Source organism: Lygodium microphyllum, chromosome 18 (genome assembly GCF_053477565.2).
Source record: "Lygodium microphyllum isolate KBCC chromosome 18, Lygodium_microphyllum_v1.1.10, whole genome shotgun sequence".
Classification (NCBI taxonomy): domain Eukaryota; kingdom Viridiplantae; phylum Streptophyta; class Polypodiopsida; order Schizaeales; family Lygodiaceae; genus Lygodium; species Lygodium microphyllum.
The window spans coordinates 93,788,824-93,808,991 of NC_141152.1; positions in this window are offsets into that span (position 1 = coordinate 93,788,824).

The window sequence follows — 20,168 nt, forward strand, 5'->3', positions numbered from 1 at the left end:
ATTCATCTTCAATATCTTTATAGTCTTCTCTCTCAATCTCTCATATACAATCACTTTGTTTTAGTAGAATTGGCTATCTCTGACTCTCTCTCTCTCTCTCCATCAATAATACATCATATCCTCACTACAATCTCTCATAATCACCCACAATAATCCTTCTTAGGTCGTGGATACCCCTCCCAAGAGGTATGTCTGATATGAAGAGTCACCAAAGCCACTACAGTGTCTTTTCATAGCTCACCACTGTCACTTCACTTCAGTCTTTACTTGAGTCTTCAGCAGCTACTTCTTTCACTTCTTTTAGCTCTTTTGCACTTGTATTCACCTCTTTCCAAGGTTAGAAAACTTTCCCAAGCTACACTCTCATCCAACAGAACACATACAGAACAGTCACAGTACAGTACCAGAACAGCTACAGTACAGTTACAGTACAGAGACAGAGGCTCTACAGAAGATCTACAAAAGGTCACAGAAGGTCATTAAAACCTCATAACTCATACTCAAACCATTCCAAACTCTCAAAAACTATTCAATAAGCTTTCACAAGATCTCAATCTTCATCAATCAATACTCCATCCCTCCTTACAGAGAGAAAACAGAACAAAACAGAACAAAATAGAAGCTATACAGAAGGTATACAAAACCAATCAGAATATCACAGAACCTCATATCTCCATTGATAAACATCATGAACTTCCAAAATATAATCAATATCATCCAAAACACTCTCAAAACACTTCCAAACCAATCAATCATCTCATAAAATCAACCATTCAGCTCTCAAAAACAACAAAAATCAGCCCTAAAAAACAAGTCATTTCAATACTCAACACCCTTTGGGCCCCAAATTCAACGCGAACGGGGGGCCATTTTTTTTTTCGGCTGAAAGAAAAAGATGGAGGGGGACGGCACAGGTCGAGATGGAGGGGTGGAGGGCCTTATGCCATGAATGGCACTGAAATACACCCATACCATTTGAAGCCAGGGCTGAAATCCATGTTCTCTCGGCCTCGTATCGCCGGTCTTCGCACAGACAATGATGGCCTAGTTGGAGAGAGAGAAAAGCAGTCTTTCTCTCTCCTCTAAGGGGTGGTGCACGCGAGAAGAAGAAAGAAGAAGAAGGAATGACAGATGCTCGTCCGGCAAAGATCGGATTGCTCCGTGGATGAAGAGGGGCTAGAGACGACAATGCGGGGTCATTCTGAGCATTAAATGCATGCTGGAAATCAGTCCCCTAATCAAGATCGAGAAACCGAGACCTGAAAATAAGGGGTAATGCTATTTTTATGAAGAAAAATGATATTTTTATGCTATTTGCTTTATGAAATCTTGTTCATGTGGGATGAAAGTTCTATATGACATTGTTTTCCATGATTTTCAACTATTTGCAACCTGAAAATTAGAAAATATAAGGCTACATGGCCAGAAATAGTGTCAAAATACATGGAAATACGTATTTTAAGAGTAAAATTGGGTTTTTTGCTATATAAATGAGAAATATGATATGTCACACCAACTAAATCTGAGTTTTTGCTTTCAATGAACCTAAGGGCCACAAACCACAATAAATTTTCATTTTCAATAATTATTTATTAAAGAAAATAGAGAAAAATGACCAAAAATGGAGAAAAATGGGTTTAAAATTAGGAAAAAATAAGAAATGGACTGAGGAAAATTAGGGAAAATTATATATATGTTTTTGTAATGTATATTGATGGCAAAGCACGAGTTTGGCCTCGGTTTGTCCCCGATTCTATGTTTTGTGCGTATTTATTGTTCCTTTAAAAGGGAAAAATGCATAGAAACCCTATCTAATTGATCAATGATGCAAAATGCTGAGTTGGATGAAAAGGGGCTGAAACATTGAAAGATAAGAAAAGATTTGATTTATGCATTACACTTGGCAAATAGGAAACGGTTTAAATAAAAAGGATGGTAGCATGAGTATATGGCTCGGAGCCTCCTTTCAACGCAGCATGCATTAGTGAAATTCATGGAAAGAATGTTTTATGCACTATGCACGATGCTAATTTTTTCTTTTGTCTGAGCACATAGCCATACACAATTTGTGTTAAGAATTGCGTGGTGGGGGGACTTGCTTAAGATGCTGTGCCGAACACACACATAATGCACAAGGAGAAGCTCAGTCAAGAGACAAGAAGAGAGATGGAGGCCAAAAACGTTTTCTTGTTGGTTTTTTCTTCTTCTTTCACACCCTTTACAATGTACACAAAGTATAGATAAGATACAACATAAAGGAAAGTGGCCTACTAAGTCAAACAATGCATAACCGACTACACTAGTCGACTGGCGCTATAACTATGCTAGCTGTAAATAGGTGTAACAACTTGAATATAATAAGTAATGAGTCAGTGGCCATATGAGATTCATAATGACCACCAACCTGCTAAGTGTAGACGTGTGGACCCATCTAACTAGGCGGTCCATCAATAATGTCCGCATGTGTTGAGCTTGTCATCTCAACACTCCCCCTCAAGCTCAACTGCATCTCTGCAACTCCAAGTAAGCTTTGAAACTTTTGAAGCTTCTCTGTACCCAATGCCTTCGTGAAGATGTCAGCTATCTGATCTTGTGTGCTGACATACACCAAGTCAATCTCACCTGCTAGTATCTTCTCTCTCACAAAGTGGTAGTGTACCTCAATATGTTTTGTCCTCGCATGGAACACAGGGTTCCTAGCAACCTGTATACTGCTCATGTTGTCACAAAAAATGACAATTGGACCTTCCACCTGCACGTCCAAATCAGCCATTAACTTTTGTAGCCATACTAACTCACATGCTGCAATAGCAACACCTCTATACTCAGCCTTTGTACTTGACAAAGCAACTGTAGACTGCTTTTTGCTGCTCCAAGCAACTGCTGCACTACCAAGAGAGAACATGTATCCATTGGTAGATCTTCTATCAGACATACTACCAGCCCAATATGCATCTGTGTATCCAAACACCTGTACATCTGTACCTCTCTCATAGAAAAGTCCATAATTTAATGTGGACTTCACATATCTCAATATGCGTCTGACTGCATCCAAATGCGGCTTTCTAGGTACTTGCATAAACTAACTCACAAGACCAACATCATAGCTCAAGTCTGGCCTTGTAATGGTCATATAGATCAAACTCCCCACTATCCTCCTGAACATAGTAGTGTCTTCTATCTCATCCCTAACATCAGCACTCAACTTTACATTCTACTCCAACGGGACTGAAAGTGGTTGACATACAGTCATACCATACTTGGACAACATATCCAAGCCATATTGTCTTTCGGACAGCCATATACCATCATCACAGCTGATTACCTCAATGCCAAGGAAGTACCTTAGCTCACCTAAATCCTTCATCTCAAACTTCTTCTTCAAGAAGTCCTTGACTTCAACAATCCCACTATCACTATCACCTGTAATAATCAAGTCATCCACATAGATGACTATGATGACCAAACCTGCATCTCCCTTTCTCACATAAAGTGAGTGATCAACATCAGAAACATAAAACCCAATATTGACAAGATACTCTTTGATATTGTGAGACCATGGTCTAGGTGCTTGCTTGAGCCCATAGAGCGCCTTCTTCAACCTGCACACATACGTGGGATGCTCTAAATCTTCATAACCTGATGGCTGATCCATATACACTTCTTCCTGCAAATCATCATGCAAGAAGGCATTCTTCACATCCATTTTCTACAGCCTCCAACCTTTGGCCACTGCCAAAGCAATCACACATCTGATAGTTTGCCATCCTAGCAATTGGACTGAAGGTTTCATCATAATCTATGCCATATGTTTGGGCATAGCCTTTTGCAACCAACCTAGCTTTGTACCTACTAATAGAACCATCTGCATTGTGCTTAATCTTATAAACCCACTTACATCCAATATCTTTCTTGCCCTTTGGCAATGATACTAAATCCCAAGTCTTATTGGCCTCTAATGCAGTCATCTCCTCATCCATTGCTGCATCCTAATGATCATGACCAACAGCCTCCTCAAAACATGTGGGCTCAACATCCTCAACTAATTTCACCATATAAGCATAATGGTGAGCTGCATAACCTTCAAAACCAAATCTTTTAACAGGGTATCTCACCCTGCTAGACCTGCGTACCACTGGATCACTCAATGGAGTCTTTGCATTAACGCGTGCTCTTTGCACACCTGGAGTCCTCACTAAAGGAATGTCAAGCTCATCATCCAAGCTCTCTGAGCCACTGGAGTCTCCATCAAGAACTACATCAATGCCTTCTGACACTTTATTCTTTCCTTTGTCTTTACCTGTAGTGCTACTAGATGTACCTGAAGATGTAGAGGTACTCCTTAGTCTCCCATACCAAGGACTACCAGATGATGTCTCTGGTCCACTAAGAGTCCGTGATTCTTGCTTTTCAGCCTGCACATGAGTGTCATGATCATCATCATCATCCAATGCATCACCACTAGATGCATACCAATTGCTCATTTCATCAAAGATGACATCCCTGCTCACTCTGAACTTACATGTGATAGGGTTGTAACAGCGATACCCTTTCTGCTCTAAAGAGTATCCAATAAAGACACACTTTTCAGCCTTTGGATCCTGTTTCTTTCGCAACTCATCTGGCACATGAACATACGCAATGCAGCCAAACACTTTCAAGTGTGAGACATCAGGCTTCTTACCTGTAAAACATTCTTCGGGAGTCATCCCATGGACTGCAGCTGTGGGAGTTCTGTTCATAATATAAACAGCGGTATAAACAGCCTCAGACCAAAAATGCTTAGACATATTCTTTTCAGCCATCAAGGCGCGTGCAACTTCTGCAATATGCCTATTTTTCCTTTCTGTAACCCCATTTTGCTGTGGGGTATATCTGCATGTGAACTGTCTCTTTGTCCCATGAGACCTTAGAAAATCATTGAACTCATTCAAAAGGTACTCTCCCCCTCCATCTGACCTCAAGCACTTTACTTTCAAGCCCGTTTCTCTTTCAACTGTAGCCTTGAAAGTTCTAAAGTTCTCAAAAGCTTCACTCTTTTCCTTCATAAACTATACCCACAGCTTTCTAGAACAATCATCAATGAATGTGACAAAGTATGAACTGCCTCCAAGAGATACATTTTGTGTAGGCCCCCAAATGTCTGTATGCACAACATTAAGTATATTTCTACTTACATCTCTGTCATGTGAAAAGGGTTGTCTTGCCTGCTTACCAAACTGACATGCTTCGCATACCTTATGAAATTCTGCAACTCTAAATGTAGGCAAACCTGTAACCAACCCTTTGGACTGCATTAATTTTAGCCTTTGTACATTTGCATGTCCAATGCGTTTGTGCCAAATTTCAATGTCTGCAACAACACCTTTTCCTTTAGCATACATGGTAGCATTCATAGTAGGAATTCCAACATCCAGAGTAAACATACGTCCAACTCTACTTCCCTTTGCAACTAACCTGCACTTGTCATTGAAGTCTTCTACAAAGAAACCCTTTGCATTAAATCTGACTTGCAGCCCTTGCTCTACCATCTGACCGACTGACACCAAGTTCTTTGTAATAGATGGCACATGTAATACATCTGAAAGACTCTTTGTCTTACCATCATGCAAGGACAAGGGAACTTTTCCAACATGTGAAATTGGGTGGCATGAATCATCACCCTTCTGCACATAACCTGCATTTTGCAAATCCTGCATCTCTCTAAACCATTCTGCATGGCTAGTCATATGATTGGATGCACCTGAATCAACATACCAAACATCATCATGTGTTCCCTTTTCTGTAACAGCATTCAACATATGCTGCATAACAAACAGACGTTCATTTTTGTCTTCATTCTGTCGTGAAGACGATGCATAGTTTCCTTGCTGCAACTTACCACTGCGGATATTATCTTTCTTAGCATAACATTGGGCTGCAATATGACATGTTTTGCCACAGTAGTGATACATAATACCAGAGTTGTTAGAACCTCTATTCTGCCATCCACCTCTTCCTCTAAAGCTCCCCCTACCTCTAAATTTACCACGACCTCCTGAAACCTGCATATTGCCAAATTGCTGATTCAATCTATTTTGCTGGTTGTTACTACCATGTCCTGTACCATGGCCTCTTGAAGAGAACCTGCCACGTCCCCTTCCTAAACTGGAGTAGAAAGCTTGGACCTGTTCACCGCTTCTTTAAGATGTCTCACTCTGTATGTTGATCTCTTCAGTGATCATAAGGGAGACCAACTCACCGAAATCTGGAAATGGCTTTCTGACATATACGGAAGTTACAAAAGACTTCCAAGCCTTTTCATTGTTAAGTCCACCCAAGGTAGACGACACCAAATCATCATCATCGAGCATTGCATCAATTGCTGCCAATGCATCTGCAATGCTCCTTACCTTCAGTGCATACTCATTGATAGACATCTTTCCTTTCTTCAATGTATTCAACCCTTGCTTGAGTTGAATCTTTCGTGCCTTTGTATTCACAGAAAACATACTTTCAAGTATGGTCCAAGCTACATATGAATTCTCTGCATTTCTAATATGTCCCAGCATATTATTGCCAATTACTGCAGACAACCAATACATGACCTTATTATCTTTTGCATTCCATTCCTTCCGTGCCTTTGTCTCTTCTGCAGTTGGAGGATCACTCACCTCTAGCTCATTTTCTTCACCTGAAATGAACTCGTAGAGGCCTTTTCCAATAAGGAAGTTCGTGACACGGAACTTCCATGAAGGGTACTTGTTCTTGTTGAGCTTCTCAATGATGGGGTTTCCACTATTCTCTGCCATTATCACAAGAATAATACCAAACAGCAAGCAAATATTCTGCAACCCTTGACCTGTAGTGCACAGCAATACACCAAACAACCTTTTTCACTGTCTGCTCAACAATACATGCAATTTGCAACCATCTTGCTAAAAAACCTTGTGTTTACTCGCTGTTAAACACCTTTGAACTTATAGATCTGAAATCTTTAACCTGCGCACCCACTTTCGGTCAATACAGTCGAAGTCACAGTGTACCTTGAAACTACTGTCCGCAACCTTGCGGCTCTAAAACGGGGCTTGAAACGGCCTCAGATGCCCAAAATAACTGTGGGGAAGCCCTAAAGGGCCAATCTGCAGAATAGACAGCGCTCTTTGCACACACCAAATCTCACTGCAATATGAGATTTTTGCTCGACCCTGCTTCCGGTGCCTCCACAAGCACTATCCAAGAGAGAGAGTAGAAGAATGGGAGAGCTTCTTACCCGTGGCTTGCTTGCTCGAACCTTGCTTCTTCTCCTTCGCTTCAACCTTTGAAATCAGCCTCTCTCAGTGGCGCGGCTCTGATACCATGTCAAGAATCGCATGGTGGGGGGACTTGCTTAAGATGCTGCGCCGAACACACACATAATGCACAAGGAGAAGCTCACTCAAGAGACACGAAGAGAGATGGAGGCCAAAAACGTTTTCTTGCTAGTTTTTTCTTCTTCTTCCACACCCTTTACAATGTACACAAAATATAGATAAGATACAACATAAAGGAAAGTGGCCTACTAAGTCAAACAATGCATAACCGACTACACTAGTCGACTGGCGCTATAACTATGCCAGCTGCTGTAAATAGGTGTAACAACCTGAATATAATAAGTAATGAGTCAGTGGCTATGTGAGAGTCATAATGACCACCAAGGTGCTAAGTGTAGACATGTGGACCCATCTAACCAGGTGGTCCATCAATAATGTCCGCATGTGTTGAGCTTGTCATCTCAGCAATTTGCATTAAGCATAATAATTAAAAGGTATTAGAGAAACCTCATGGATGCATGGCACTTGTCTTCCTTAGGTTGTGACCAACGATGAGCGTGAGAGGATATCCTAAGCTGTAGGTTAGTCGTTGGGTCCTAAAGGGAAATTGTTGTGAGGAATGGTACATCCTAGAACATAAGATATTGGTACCTTGAGAGGAGTTGGTGCTCGTATGTGTTATATGTCTAGCAGCGCATCAAAGGGCCAATCCCTGCGATGTAGGAGAGCTGCAGTGGGGCTCCGACTATTAGTCGGTGGAGTGCCTCCTATGTGTGTGTGTCGAGGCATTATGCCTAAGTACTTTGGGATCTCCCTCTGAGGAGTTTAAGGAAAATGTTGGACTATAAACTATAAACGCATGAATTAAGCTTTAGGGCGGTTTGTCCTTTAGCATTAGATTGACGCTCCTGGTTCGCGAGGCCGTGAGGGTGTTTATGTGTCATGAGCATGAGGGCCGGCTAGTGCTATAGCTAGTGCTGGCCCATTTCAGGTCCCATCAGCCCCACTTCTCAGATGTATGGCTAAAACAACTCATGGACCTTCGCATGAAGGAGGGAAGTTCTATGTCAGCTCACTTAAATGACTTTCATTCCATTATAAGTCATTTGTCTTTGCAAGATATTGAATTCAAGGGCACACTTCTTCCCTTGTTCCTCTTAGTTACACTGCCTAAATCATGGGATACATGTGCCAACATATCTAGCGATGGATTACAATTGCAGGATGTAGAGGGTGTTATTTATTGCAAAGCGAAGGAAGCGAAAAATGAGGCATCAAGAGGAAAAGCGCAAGGCAAAAAAAAAGAAAAAGGAACCCTACAAGAGAGTGGGCCTGGAAGGAATCTAAAAGTATGTGAAAAACACCACGAGTACAAGACGAAACCATGGAAGCCGCAAGAAGCCAAAAGTAGGAAGGCACACCTTTAAATATAAAGGCGCACCCAAAAAATCTGTAAAAGAGCACCCTGCTCCCTCCTGTGTAATTTGTAACCATAAAAGGGCGGTAGGACTAAGCTAGGAAGAGAGGAGGACAATGGGAAATGTTAAATATGCAGGATCTAGAGCATAGTAGATGTGAAAGCTATGGAGGTTGGAAGAGAAAGAGTGAGTTCATGAAGACACTAACATTACTAACTGTTACACAAGTGAATTAGGTTCCAAGATGGAAGCTTGGACTCATAAACACAATCTTGTGTATTGACTGACAATGACACAGAGACTTTACTAAAGGACAAAAGTACTATGACATTGCATTAGAAAAGAGAGAAAATACAATGCTTTATAGGAAACTAGATGGCAACACTTCTCCTACTGTGCATATGGGATTCTAGTCCTAAGCCCTCACTGCTCCTTCCAAAGAGATTGAAGTAGGTGGGATTGCAAACATCTCAACACCCCTCCTCAATCACAACTAGAAGTACAAAGCGTATAGAGGCTTTAGTAAAAGCAACACCTGCAAAGTGTGGGCACACCATAGACATGGAAAAACTCCAAAGGCTATCATAGAAAAGGCTAAGTGTGGGTACCAAAAACATGATGGACATCTAGAGGCTGTAATAGGGGCCTCACAAAGTGTACAGAGGCTGTAGTACAAGGCTACATGAGAAGTTTACAAGTTTATGTCCGAAGCATTAGGGCTAGGCAATACAAGGCTAAAAGAATCTATCAAAATAGAAGGATTGATGAGGTGTCCTTCTCCTGCTAGTCTTCTTCTTCTTCTTCTTTTGCTCCATGTTCTTCTTCTTCTTTAAAAGAAACTAGATATGCCTTTTGAAACCTTTTTCTGGTGTGGCAGAACTTCTTAGTGTATCCGGTCCTTTTGCAGAAGTCACAGAAGAGCTGATCCTTCTTGCCTTTGTACCTGTTGCCAATATATAATGCTTGTTCATCTCTAGAGGTTCTTGGTTCTTCCTTAGTTTTTAGCTTCTTTTCCTCCTCTAATAATGATGCCTAGATATCAACAAGCTCAGGGTTTGGCATATTGATTAGAGTTGTTGATATATTATTATATTCAGGAGGCAAACTTTTAAGTAGAACACCAATGCAAACATCTTCTTCCATTTTAATGTTGATTCTTGCAAGCTGGGTTAGAATTCATTCCATGTAATTTAGATGTGTGGCAAGTGATGTGATATACTTCATTTCAAGCTTGATAAATTCAATCAAGAGACCATACTTTGATGACTTAGACTGTGCACCAAACAAGGTGTCAAGTTTTTTCCATGTATCCTTTGTGAAGTATCACAGTTATCCACATGGTGGATATAGCTGTCGTCTAGCTCCAGTTTGATAATGGAATGAGCCTTATCATAATTCTTTTGCCAAGTGACTACAAGGTTTGCATCACGAGGCTTCTTTTCTTTTCCAATGGTAATCACCCAGAGGCCCTTCTTCATCACAATGAGTTTGATGCGGGTTTGCCAGGTGTGAAACCCGAATCCTTTGAAGTGAGTTGATGGAGAGTCTTTTCACATGTTGGATTTGCAAGGACAACATCAAATCAATGTCAAAGTTCTCAAATGTTATCACTAGAAGAGCATATTACAGTGTGTCAAGAGACACGTAATGATAGTGTGAAAACACACTATGTAAAGACTATGTCTGAGTTGATATTGAACTTGAATCTTCTTAGTTTGGGGTCGTCGATCCTTCTTCAATATTTCTAGGTCCTTCTCCTTCTTAATTTGATGTTGGGATAGTAGATCTGAGTGACAGTGGGTTGCTCAAGGTGGCAGGAGAGAGAAAATGATGAGATTTTTGAGCTTAGGTGAAAATGGCTATGGAGTCACAGTTGAGGTTTCTGGGGGGGCTCGTTTTTTTGACATTGCACCAGCTATAGTTGATGATTTTTAAACAAATTTAAATGGAAATGTAGCTAACTTGATGCTCTATTAAAGCCCCATAATGATGATCAAGATCACTTTCGGATTTAGGCATGCAAAGTGGACGACGACAACATGCGACGCAACTCTGGAAAAATCTCAATGTTTTGAATAATGCTGGGGTCAAAGAGCACTAATGTTAATGATTTATGAGATAGGAGGGAGCAGCATAAGTGGAGGAAGAGATATCTATAAGAGAGTTCATTTATATATGCTTTGTATTGAGAGATCTAGGGACTCCAAGCACGGTATGTCCTGCAGGTTATAGTTCTAGGCTATGGTAGTGGCTGAGAATTTTCACAATGCTAAAGCTATGCTTGCTCAATTTTAGTGATTGATGCATTAACAAGAAGCTCTAGAAGTAGGCTGGCTATGGCTATCATGGAATCTCAAGTGAAGGTAGTGTTGAGAGACGAAGTCATGGGTTGGAACTGAGCTGATCAAAGGTTAAGATGAGCTGAGAGAGAGTAAAGGAGAGATAAGCCGAGCTAATCCATCCCCACCTGGCTCTGATACCATGTTAAATATGTGGGATCTAGAGCATGGCAGATGCGAAAACTATGGAGGTTGGAAGAGAAAGAGTGAGTTCATGAAGACACTAACATGACTGACTGTTACACACAAGTGAATTAGGTTCCAAGATGGAAGCTTGGACTCATAAACACAATCTTGTGTCTTGACTGACAATGACGGATAGACTTTACTAAATGACAAAAGTACTATGACATTGCATTAGAAAAGAGAGCAAGTACAATGCTTTATAGGAAACTGGATGGTAGCACTTCTCCTACTGTGCATATGGGATTCTAGACCTGAGTCCTCACTGATCCTTCCAAAGAGACTCAAGTAGGTGTGATTGCAAACATCTCAACAAGAAAAAGGGCCTAGGCCATGGTCGACCATGTAAGAAAAGGGGTATAAGGGGATGACTGTCCAAAAGGGATTTAGGGTTTTGTATATAAAGTTCAAAAAGTGAATGAGAACTCATTATTTGGTGTGTGGCAAAGTGGATTCTTATTCTTCTCTTCTTCTCCTCTCTTGCTTGCTTGTGAGTGCTTGAGGGAGGGAGTGTGAGTGAGTGAGGGAGTGAGTGTGTGAGAGCGAGGGATCTTGGAAGTCAAGCCCTCCTCCTTCTCCTCTATTCTATTGCAAATCAGAGTTGGAAGCATGAAAGAGTGTCCTAAAGAGGGAGAGAGAGAGCTCAAGTACAAGAATAAGATATTGTTTAGTTAGTTGTTCAAGGTACAACTAGTACATTCTCTTCAACTGTGAGTGTGTACTTTAAGTTGTTTATATAACCTCTAGAGGAGTTCGGGTTAGGGTTTTCCTTTGCTCCCCTGTCCTCCAGTCCATTTGCACCTAGCTACCCTTATCCTCTCTAGTATAAGGAGAGTTCCCATCCTTATTTCTCAACAACCCCCTCAATCCTAGGTGGCATTAGATGAAGCATGATAGGATGCCCCCCCTTACTCCATAATGAGATGTCTTTATCAATCAGGCTACAAAAGAAGGTTATAGGTAGAGAGTGTTACAAGTCTCAAAAAAGTTAGTCATATGTGGATTGGGAGGCAAAGTTGGTATCCAATTCCTTAGGTACTTCTAGAACACTGAGACACTTGCCTTTTTGCATTTATTGCACTTCATTTTGTCAAGATGTTTCCTCCAGCAATTGCTTACAATATGTATTTTTTGTGACAAAAGGAGCACTTAGTAGAAGCTGTATGGACTAACACTTGCTCATGGAAAGTAAATGCTGAAGTCCCTTTAGTATGGTTTCTCTTCTTTTCATCCAAGCAAGACTGGGTAGTACTTGCCAAGGTTGGGTTTGGGATATTAGTTAGGGTAGTCACAAGGGTTGGAAAGACCTTCTTTACAGACTTCAAAAGGATGGCAATGGTATCTTCATCATGAATGGGTGTTTGAACGGAGGCCAACTGTGCCATAAGCCCCTTCATATGTGAAATAAAATTTTTGAGATCTTCTCCTTGTTCATACTCCAAGCTAAAAAACTCAATCTTTAAAAATATCTTGGATTTTTTCCCTATAGTGCCGTAGAGCCTTTCAAGTTCATCCCACTTCTCCTTGGCAGTGGTCAATATGATGAAGTAAAGATTCATCTAAATGAAGCATGATGATGGCCTGAGCCCTTTCATCATCTTCTACACCAAGGGGATTGGATGGGTCAATAACTTTGGTCCCTTTTATGAAGAGCGAATAACCTGTTTCCATAATTTTGTATTTTACCATGACTTGCCAAGGATGGAAATATTTTCCATTGCACTTGTGAATTTGAGGCCTTATATCTGCATAGGCCATGGCCATCATAGGAAGGTCTTACCTATTTCCTTGAGCAAAGGCAGCGTCTAGTCCTTTACAGGTGGCCAAGTACAAATCAAATAGAAGAACTGATAGCACTACAAATTATAACCAACTTTTAAAGTTGTAGAGTTGAAAACGGTTGAAAATCATACATATGAAATATCTCAAGATAGAATTTAGGAGGTCCTATTCTTTGAAAAACCCTTAATTTAAGCTTTATTATTTTCCTAGGTTTCAAAGAGGTAAGCATTGACTGGATTTCAGGCTCCTCCTGATAATGTGGCCTATTAGAGGAGTTCTTGGTGGGGCACGACTTATCAATCAACTCTATGTTATGGGATGAATCAAAGGAGAGTACAATAACACTCATATCTGTGATTTACTAGCAACAAACAGTATGAAGCATAAGTGGAATGCATCAATAGTGCTAAGAAGCACTCCTACCAACATCCATTCTAGTACTCATAATGTAGGTTGATCTTTACAAGCTTAATATTCTCCATAGAATGAGAAGCACTCTGCATTTAAGGTCCACAAGGTAGTAACAAAGCTTGAAAAGTGTTTTTTAGTGATTAAAATCATTCTTGATAATGCCCAGGTTGAGAAACAATGAAAAAAAAAATGAGTGAGCTTGAAGCTCCCTGGCTATGGTTGCCAGAAACCCACAGTTAGCGTTTGACTAATAGTAACCACCATAGGAGGAATATCTCCAAACCCTCTTAGAGGGAGATAGCCCACTGGGCGGGCTTTAAAACCTTATGGTGGCCCCCATGATTGTGCCTTCTATAGGTTGTGCTTTAGCTCGTATCAGGTTGCTTGCAACTCTGCACCATATTTCATGATTTGTGCAATGATGCCCTCCACGATGCCTTATGTCGGCCTTTGATGTGCCATACCAGGTCGCCTTGAGTTGAGAAGAGTTTCTTAAAAGAACCCTTGTGCTGAAACCTCCTTCTTTGTTCTCCCCAAGTCCTCCATCAAAGGTGGGTCTGGCTATGGATATGGTGGTCAAGAGGCAAGAGGTAGAGGATGTAAGCTCATGTGCACTTAATGATGTAGGGAAATTGAAGGATCAGAGATGGCTCTGATACCATGTTGCAAATAAGAGTTGGAAGCATGAGAGAGTGTGCACAAGAGGGAGAGAGAGAGCTCAAGTACAAGAATAAGATATTGTTTAGTCAGTTGTGCACGGTACAACTAGTAGACTCTCCTCAATTGTGAGTGTGTACTTTAGGGTATTTATATAGCCTCTAGAGGAGTTAGTGTTAGGGTTTCCCCTTGCTCCGTTGTCCTCCAGTCCATTTACACCTAGCTACCCTTATCCTCTCCAGTATAAGGAGAGTTTCCATGCTTATTTCTCAACATCTTCTCCTTCTCTTCTCTTTTCTTGTCTCGTGCATTGCTATGGAGAGGATGGAGATTGGATTAAGAGGCTTAAGGATGCTTGAGCTTGCATCAAAAATCTTGGAGCTATCCGAGTGCTTGAGAGAGGAAGAAACTCAATCAGGCATCAAGGTAAGCTCACTACACTTGTAGAGAGGGATAGTGTGTCCGCTATGTGAGAGGTAGCCATTAGTTCTTTCTTGAGGTAGAGGCCTAGGAGCATAGATCTAAGAGCCCAATCATGTGTTGGACTTGCGGTCACCCAGGACACATTTCTTCGTGCTGCCCCGAGCAAGCAAATAGAAATAATGCCGACCTGAGATGCATTGAGTGTGGAATCACTCATCTTTTTGTCTATTGCTCTAGGCGGAGGCCATCCTCCAGTTCAGCAACCAAGCCATCGGTTCCATTAGGGTTGTTCGGTGTTGAGACACTCGATGGGAAGGCCACACCTATCCCATTGCATGTCATGACCCGTGCGTAGATGAAGCAGGTCGCCATATAATTGCTAGGGCCTAGAAACCTTGACACGAGATGAAAGAAGAAAAGAAGAGGTGCTAAGGTCACCCTCAAAACCAAAAGTGTGACAATAGTGCCTATTGGAAGGAAACTCATTGATGTAGAGGAAGAAAATTTGGCTCCATGAACGACCGAAAAGGGAAGTGCTAAGGTCCGGGGGAGTACCCCAATTGGAAGTGTCAATCTCGAAGCCATCAAGAAGGTGAAAGAGTGGGTGAAGGAGGCCCTGGAGTACCTAAAAGATGCTCAGCCCATACTAGAGGACAAGATCAATGATCTCTCAAGCATAAGTGCACCCGTCTCTCTCCCACGACCAAAATCAAGGGAAACGATGGCACCACAAACATGACTACCTAGACAAAGTCTAAATGCTATGGGCCAGCAAACTAGTCAAGGCCATTGGCCAAGAACCAAAAAATTAGGAGAAAGGCAAGCGGCTAGCAACCTCCTTAATATACTAGTGACTACCCCTGTGACTTTAAGATTAGGCGACCTGCTCAGGTAGCATCCAATGCTATAGAAGGAGTTGAAACAGTGAGTTGAGGAATCAGATAAGCCAGTTACCACATACTTTCCTAAAGCATGATGCATAGATGCAAATATCGAGTCTCATGGGGCACTCCATGCCTAAATCCTTGCACATCAATGCTTCTTGGGAAGACAAGGAAATGCATGCAGCCCTGCCAGTCCTAGCTCTAGGGGATGTCACAAGAAAGGGAATCATAGACACGGGGACAGAAGTGAGTGTGCTAAGCCATGTAGTACTCCAAACTTGGGGCAACCCACTGGTCGAGACTGTTAGGTTCAACAACACACTGGCTAATGGAATGAAGGTGAAACCATTCAAAGTATTAAAGAATTGGCCACTAAAGATCACAGGAATCCAATTCTCAATCGACTTTATAGTCATGAAGGGAGTGGACTATGACATTGCGCTAGGCCGACCCTGGATGCATAACACGAGGGTTGTAGAGGATTGGGACAACAGTCTTAGCTTCCTAGGCAATTGAGAACAAAGATCGTAAGAGTGGAGATGGGCACATGGAAGACTACGCTTGTTAACCTAAATGCCATCTCCACCATTCAAAAGGGTGATGGATAGCCTAGGGGATTCTATGGGGTCCTTACCATGTATATCCCATGCCTTGAGGATGAGCGAGACCGGATGCATGTTCTTTCTACCATCGACCTACCATTCTCAGACACACTGAGGATTACAAACAAGCCATCAAGGCAACTGGCAAGCTTGAGGTCATACCCTCAATGCCAGTCTGCATGATGACTAGAAACCTACATGGAAGACCAACCCTTGTCATGTTCGGAGCCTTGAACAATAGATGAGAGCTTTTGGAGATCTTAGGATATCTGATAGACAAATTGGATGGCAATTGAGCCATGAATCTCAAGCCACTCCAAGATCTCTTAAATGAGGCAAATTGGTGATGGTCCAAAGTGCATGATTTAGACTTGAGGTAAAATTGGGCCTTAATCATCAACCAGCAAAGAAGCGATATGTCAAAACCTAGAGAATGATTGAGCAACCAGACAAAGACATCTCTGACGACGAATATGAGGACTATTGTTCCTTCAGTGATGAGAGTGAAAGAGAAATTGATACCCTAGAATATGACACTAGGGGATGTATAATCGAACAAATATGAGTAGATCCTAGACCACGTAAGTAAAGTTCCCTTAGAGTAGAGAAAGGAGTCAGACATAAGGATTGTGATCAAACTTGGTTGGAGCACACAGGTGCAATCAACTATGAGAAGGAAAGCCTAGCCTTACCGAGTGACGCACCACTAATGTGAATAGACTCACCTTATGAGCTACAACCACCAAGAGAGAGCCCCTCTTCTAGCAAAGATAGAGAGTTTGATTATGAATCAGAAATCTGCTTAAATAGTGACCCTAAAATACCTCAACCCCCCAAGACAAGACGTACCAAGGGGGACCTGCCCGTCTATTTAAGACGTTGAGGGTTGAGGAATGACGGAAGCTACCTAAAGAAACACAGATAGAAGAGCAATGAAAATTGCAAGACCTGCTAAAACAATTCATGAAGTTCAAAAAGGGAGATATAGTGGTGATGTTGCTGGGAGCCAAACGACAAGGGCAAGTAAGCAAACCAACAATCAAGGGACCCACAAGGGTCAAGGAGATCAATTTAGATAGGGAAGGGGAGACCCATGACTTGTCTTTATAGCGGATGATTTGACTAAAGAAGAGGAAGTAGGTCTCACTGCCCTCTTGCGGGAATGTATAGACATATTTTCTTGGTCCCTAGAAGAGCTTAAAGGGGTGGACCCGAGTGTGGTGACTCACAACATACCCATGACACATGACGCAACATTGTTCAAGCAATGATCGTATCCCATGAATCCAAAGCATGCCCATGCTCTCAAGGAAGAAATTGACAAGCTAATGAGAGCAAGATTCATCTACAAAATTGAACACATAGATTGGATTTCCTCCATAGTCATCGTATTAAAGAAGAATGGAAAGATTAGAGTGTGTGTCAATTACAAGAAGGTAAACGTAGCTACACTGAGAGATAATTACCCACTGTCATACATCGAGCACATGCTCAAGAGAGTGGCTAGAAAATAGGCCTAAAATCTCGTGGATAGCTTCTCTAGATACAATCAAGTGCAAGTACATCCTAACGGTAGGCATAAAACCACATTTGCCATTGAATGGGGCATCTTTGCCTACATAATCATGCCCTTTGGGTTGACTAATGCTCCAACCACCTTCCAACAATTGATGTGTATAATATTCAAAGACATGTAGAGGAAGGAGTTAGAGGTCTTTGTGGATGACTTGTGTGTTAACTCTACTTGGTGAGAATACTTAGACAAACTCTGAGCGGTCTTTGAACAATGTCAACTATACCCTCTCTCATTGAACCCCTTGAAGTGCCAGTTTTGGGTGAAGCATGTATGTATCCTAGAACACATGGTGTTGAAGAATGGCATTGCCACTGATCCTTGAAGATTAGGGTCATTGTCAATCTTCCACCCCCAATTGATTTCAAGGGTGTTCAGTGCTTAGACATGTAGGGTATTATCAATTGTTTGTGTTAAACTATGCATTGATTGCTAGACCTCTATACAAGCTATTGATTATATTCAAATGGACTGAGGAATTCCAACACATGTATGAGAAACTAAAAAAGGCTTTGATCATGGCACCAATTCTACGAGCCTAAGATTGGGCACTCACATTCTATGTGCACATTGACGCTTCGAAATTCACCGTAGGAGGGGTGTTGTGCCAACCTTGTGAACACAACCTGGATTACCTAGTGAGATTTGCTAGCAAACAACTCACTAAGACCAAAATGAATTACTCAGCAATGGAGAGAGAGGGCTTGGCCACGGTGTTTGTTGTAAGGAAATTTTGGCATTATCTTCTAGCTATGCATTTTACCTTCTTTGTTGACCATCAAGCCTTGTTGTATTTGGTTAACAAACCTTGTGCTATAGGATGCATTGCTAGATGGCTACTTCTACTTTTGGAGTTTAACTTGTCCGTGGTGGTGCATAAAGGGAAGCATCATTACATGGCCGACCATATGTCTCGCATCCCCATAAGAAAATCTGTTGGGAAAGGCATTGTAGATGAACTGCCAAATGCACATCTATTCAGTTTGTTTAGCAAAAGGGATTTGTTTAGAGCCAGCATGATGCCGTATTGGACAGATGACATAGTTCAAGTGCTTGAGTATGGACTAGCGGAACAACCAATAGAAAAGCCCTGATTTAGGTAGCTCATCTTGAAGATCCAACCCTATTAGTTGATAGTAGGCAAACTCTAAAGGTTGGGGCAAGATAGGTTACTACACAGATGTGTGTGTGAGCATGAGATGCATGACGTATTGATAGAGGCACACGACAAAATCACAGGACGACATTTCAAGGGAGATGTGATAGGTCGCAAAGTTTTGTAGTCCCAAATGTGGTGGCCTACTCTCTTGTGAGATGCAACACAATTTGTAAAGCATTGTGATGAGTGCCAACAAACTAAAGTCCCTATCTGTAAAGATCACATGGAGCTATCCCCAATTATCACATGACAATCCTTTGAGAAATGGGGGATTGACTTCATCGGACCCATTAGTCCCACGTCACAGTATTCACAAGTGAAAAATATCATTGTGGCCACTGACTATCTAACAAAATGGACAGAAGTACGATCTATGAGAAAAAATTATGCTAAGACCACTGCCAAGTTCCTATGGGAGTAGGTGATCTCACAGTTTCAATTGCCATCACCTCGTGTCCTCCTTCCTAATCATCCATCGAAAATCTTCGCCCTATTACCCTCAAGAAAACAGTCAAGTTGAGTCCACAAATAAAACCTTAGTAAATGTCCTAACCAAGGTCATCTCTATTTCGCGTAGTGATTGAGATAACAAGTTGATGGCAGACTTGTGGGCCTACCGCATGACCTACAAGATGGCTATAGGATAGTGACCCCCTTTTGGTTGACTTATGGTATGGAGGCAATTCTACCCTTGGAGTTCTTCGTACCTAGCCTCAAGATAGCCCTTAAAGATAGCCTCAAGATAGCCCTTCAAGAGAGATGGGATAGGAAAGAGGCATGGATGGAGCACTTAATTGAGCTCAAATGCTTATCGTAAATGCAGCTTCTAGCCACCCATGAGCTAATATGCGAGAAGGAAAGACACAAAAGTTGGTTTGACAAGCATGCTAAGCAGTGCAACTTTGAATAGGGTTACTTAGTTCTGATATACTCAGTCAAAGGACATAAGCAAAAGTTGAAGTTTTGGGGGCTAGGACCTTTTAAGGTTCAAACTATCAACGAAACTGGCAATGTAGAACTTGAAACCCTAGAGGGTGAGGGCATAGGCTTCTTCAATGGTAGCTGCATAAAGAAGTACTTTCGTCCCACACACCCATTGCATGAGCCCCCAATGTTAGCACCTCCTGTCCATGTAGGAGTAGCCACTATCACTAAGATGGATGATGAGGATGAGGAAGCAACCAACCCAACTCCAAGCCAAGATGGTGCACGCGTTGTTCTCTAGTCAGAGGTACAATACCATCATAAGCCACATCAACGTCCCCCTGCTAGAGAGTAGTGCAGCAAGGTCACTGGATGAGGTGAACACCTCAACCGTTTTGTGAGGAAGACCATTGAGATCTCAACAAAAGCTTTGGTAATGGAAGGATAGTTTGTTCGAGGAGAATCTCCTCCCACCAAGGCTGAAAGGAAAGCTTTGTCTTCAAAGGCTGCAACCATTGGAT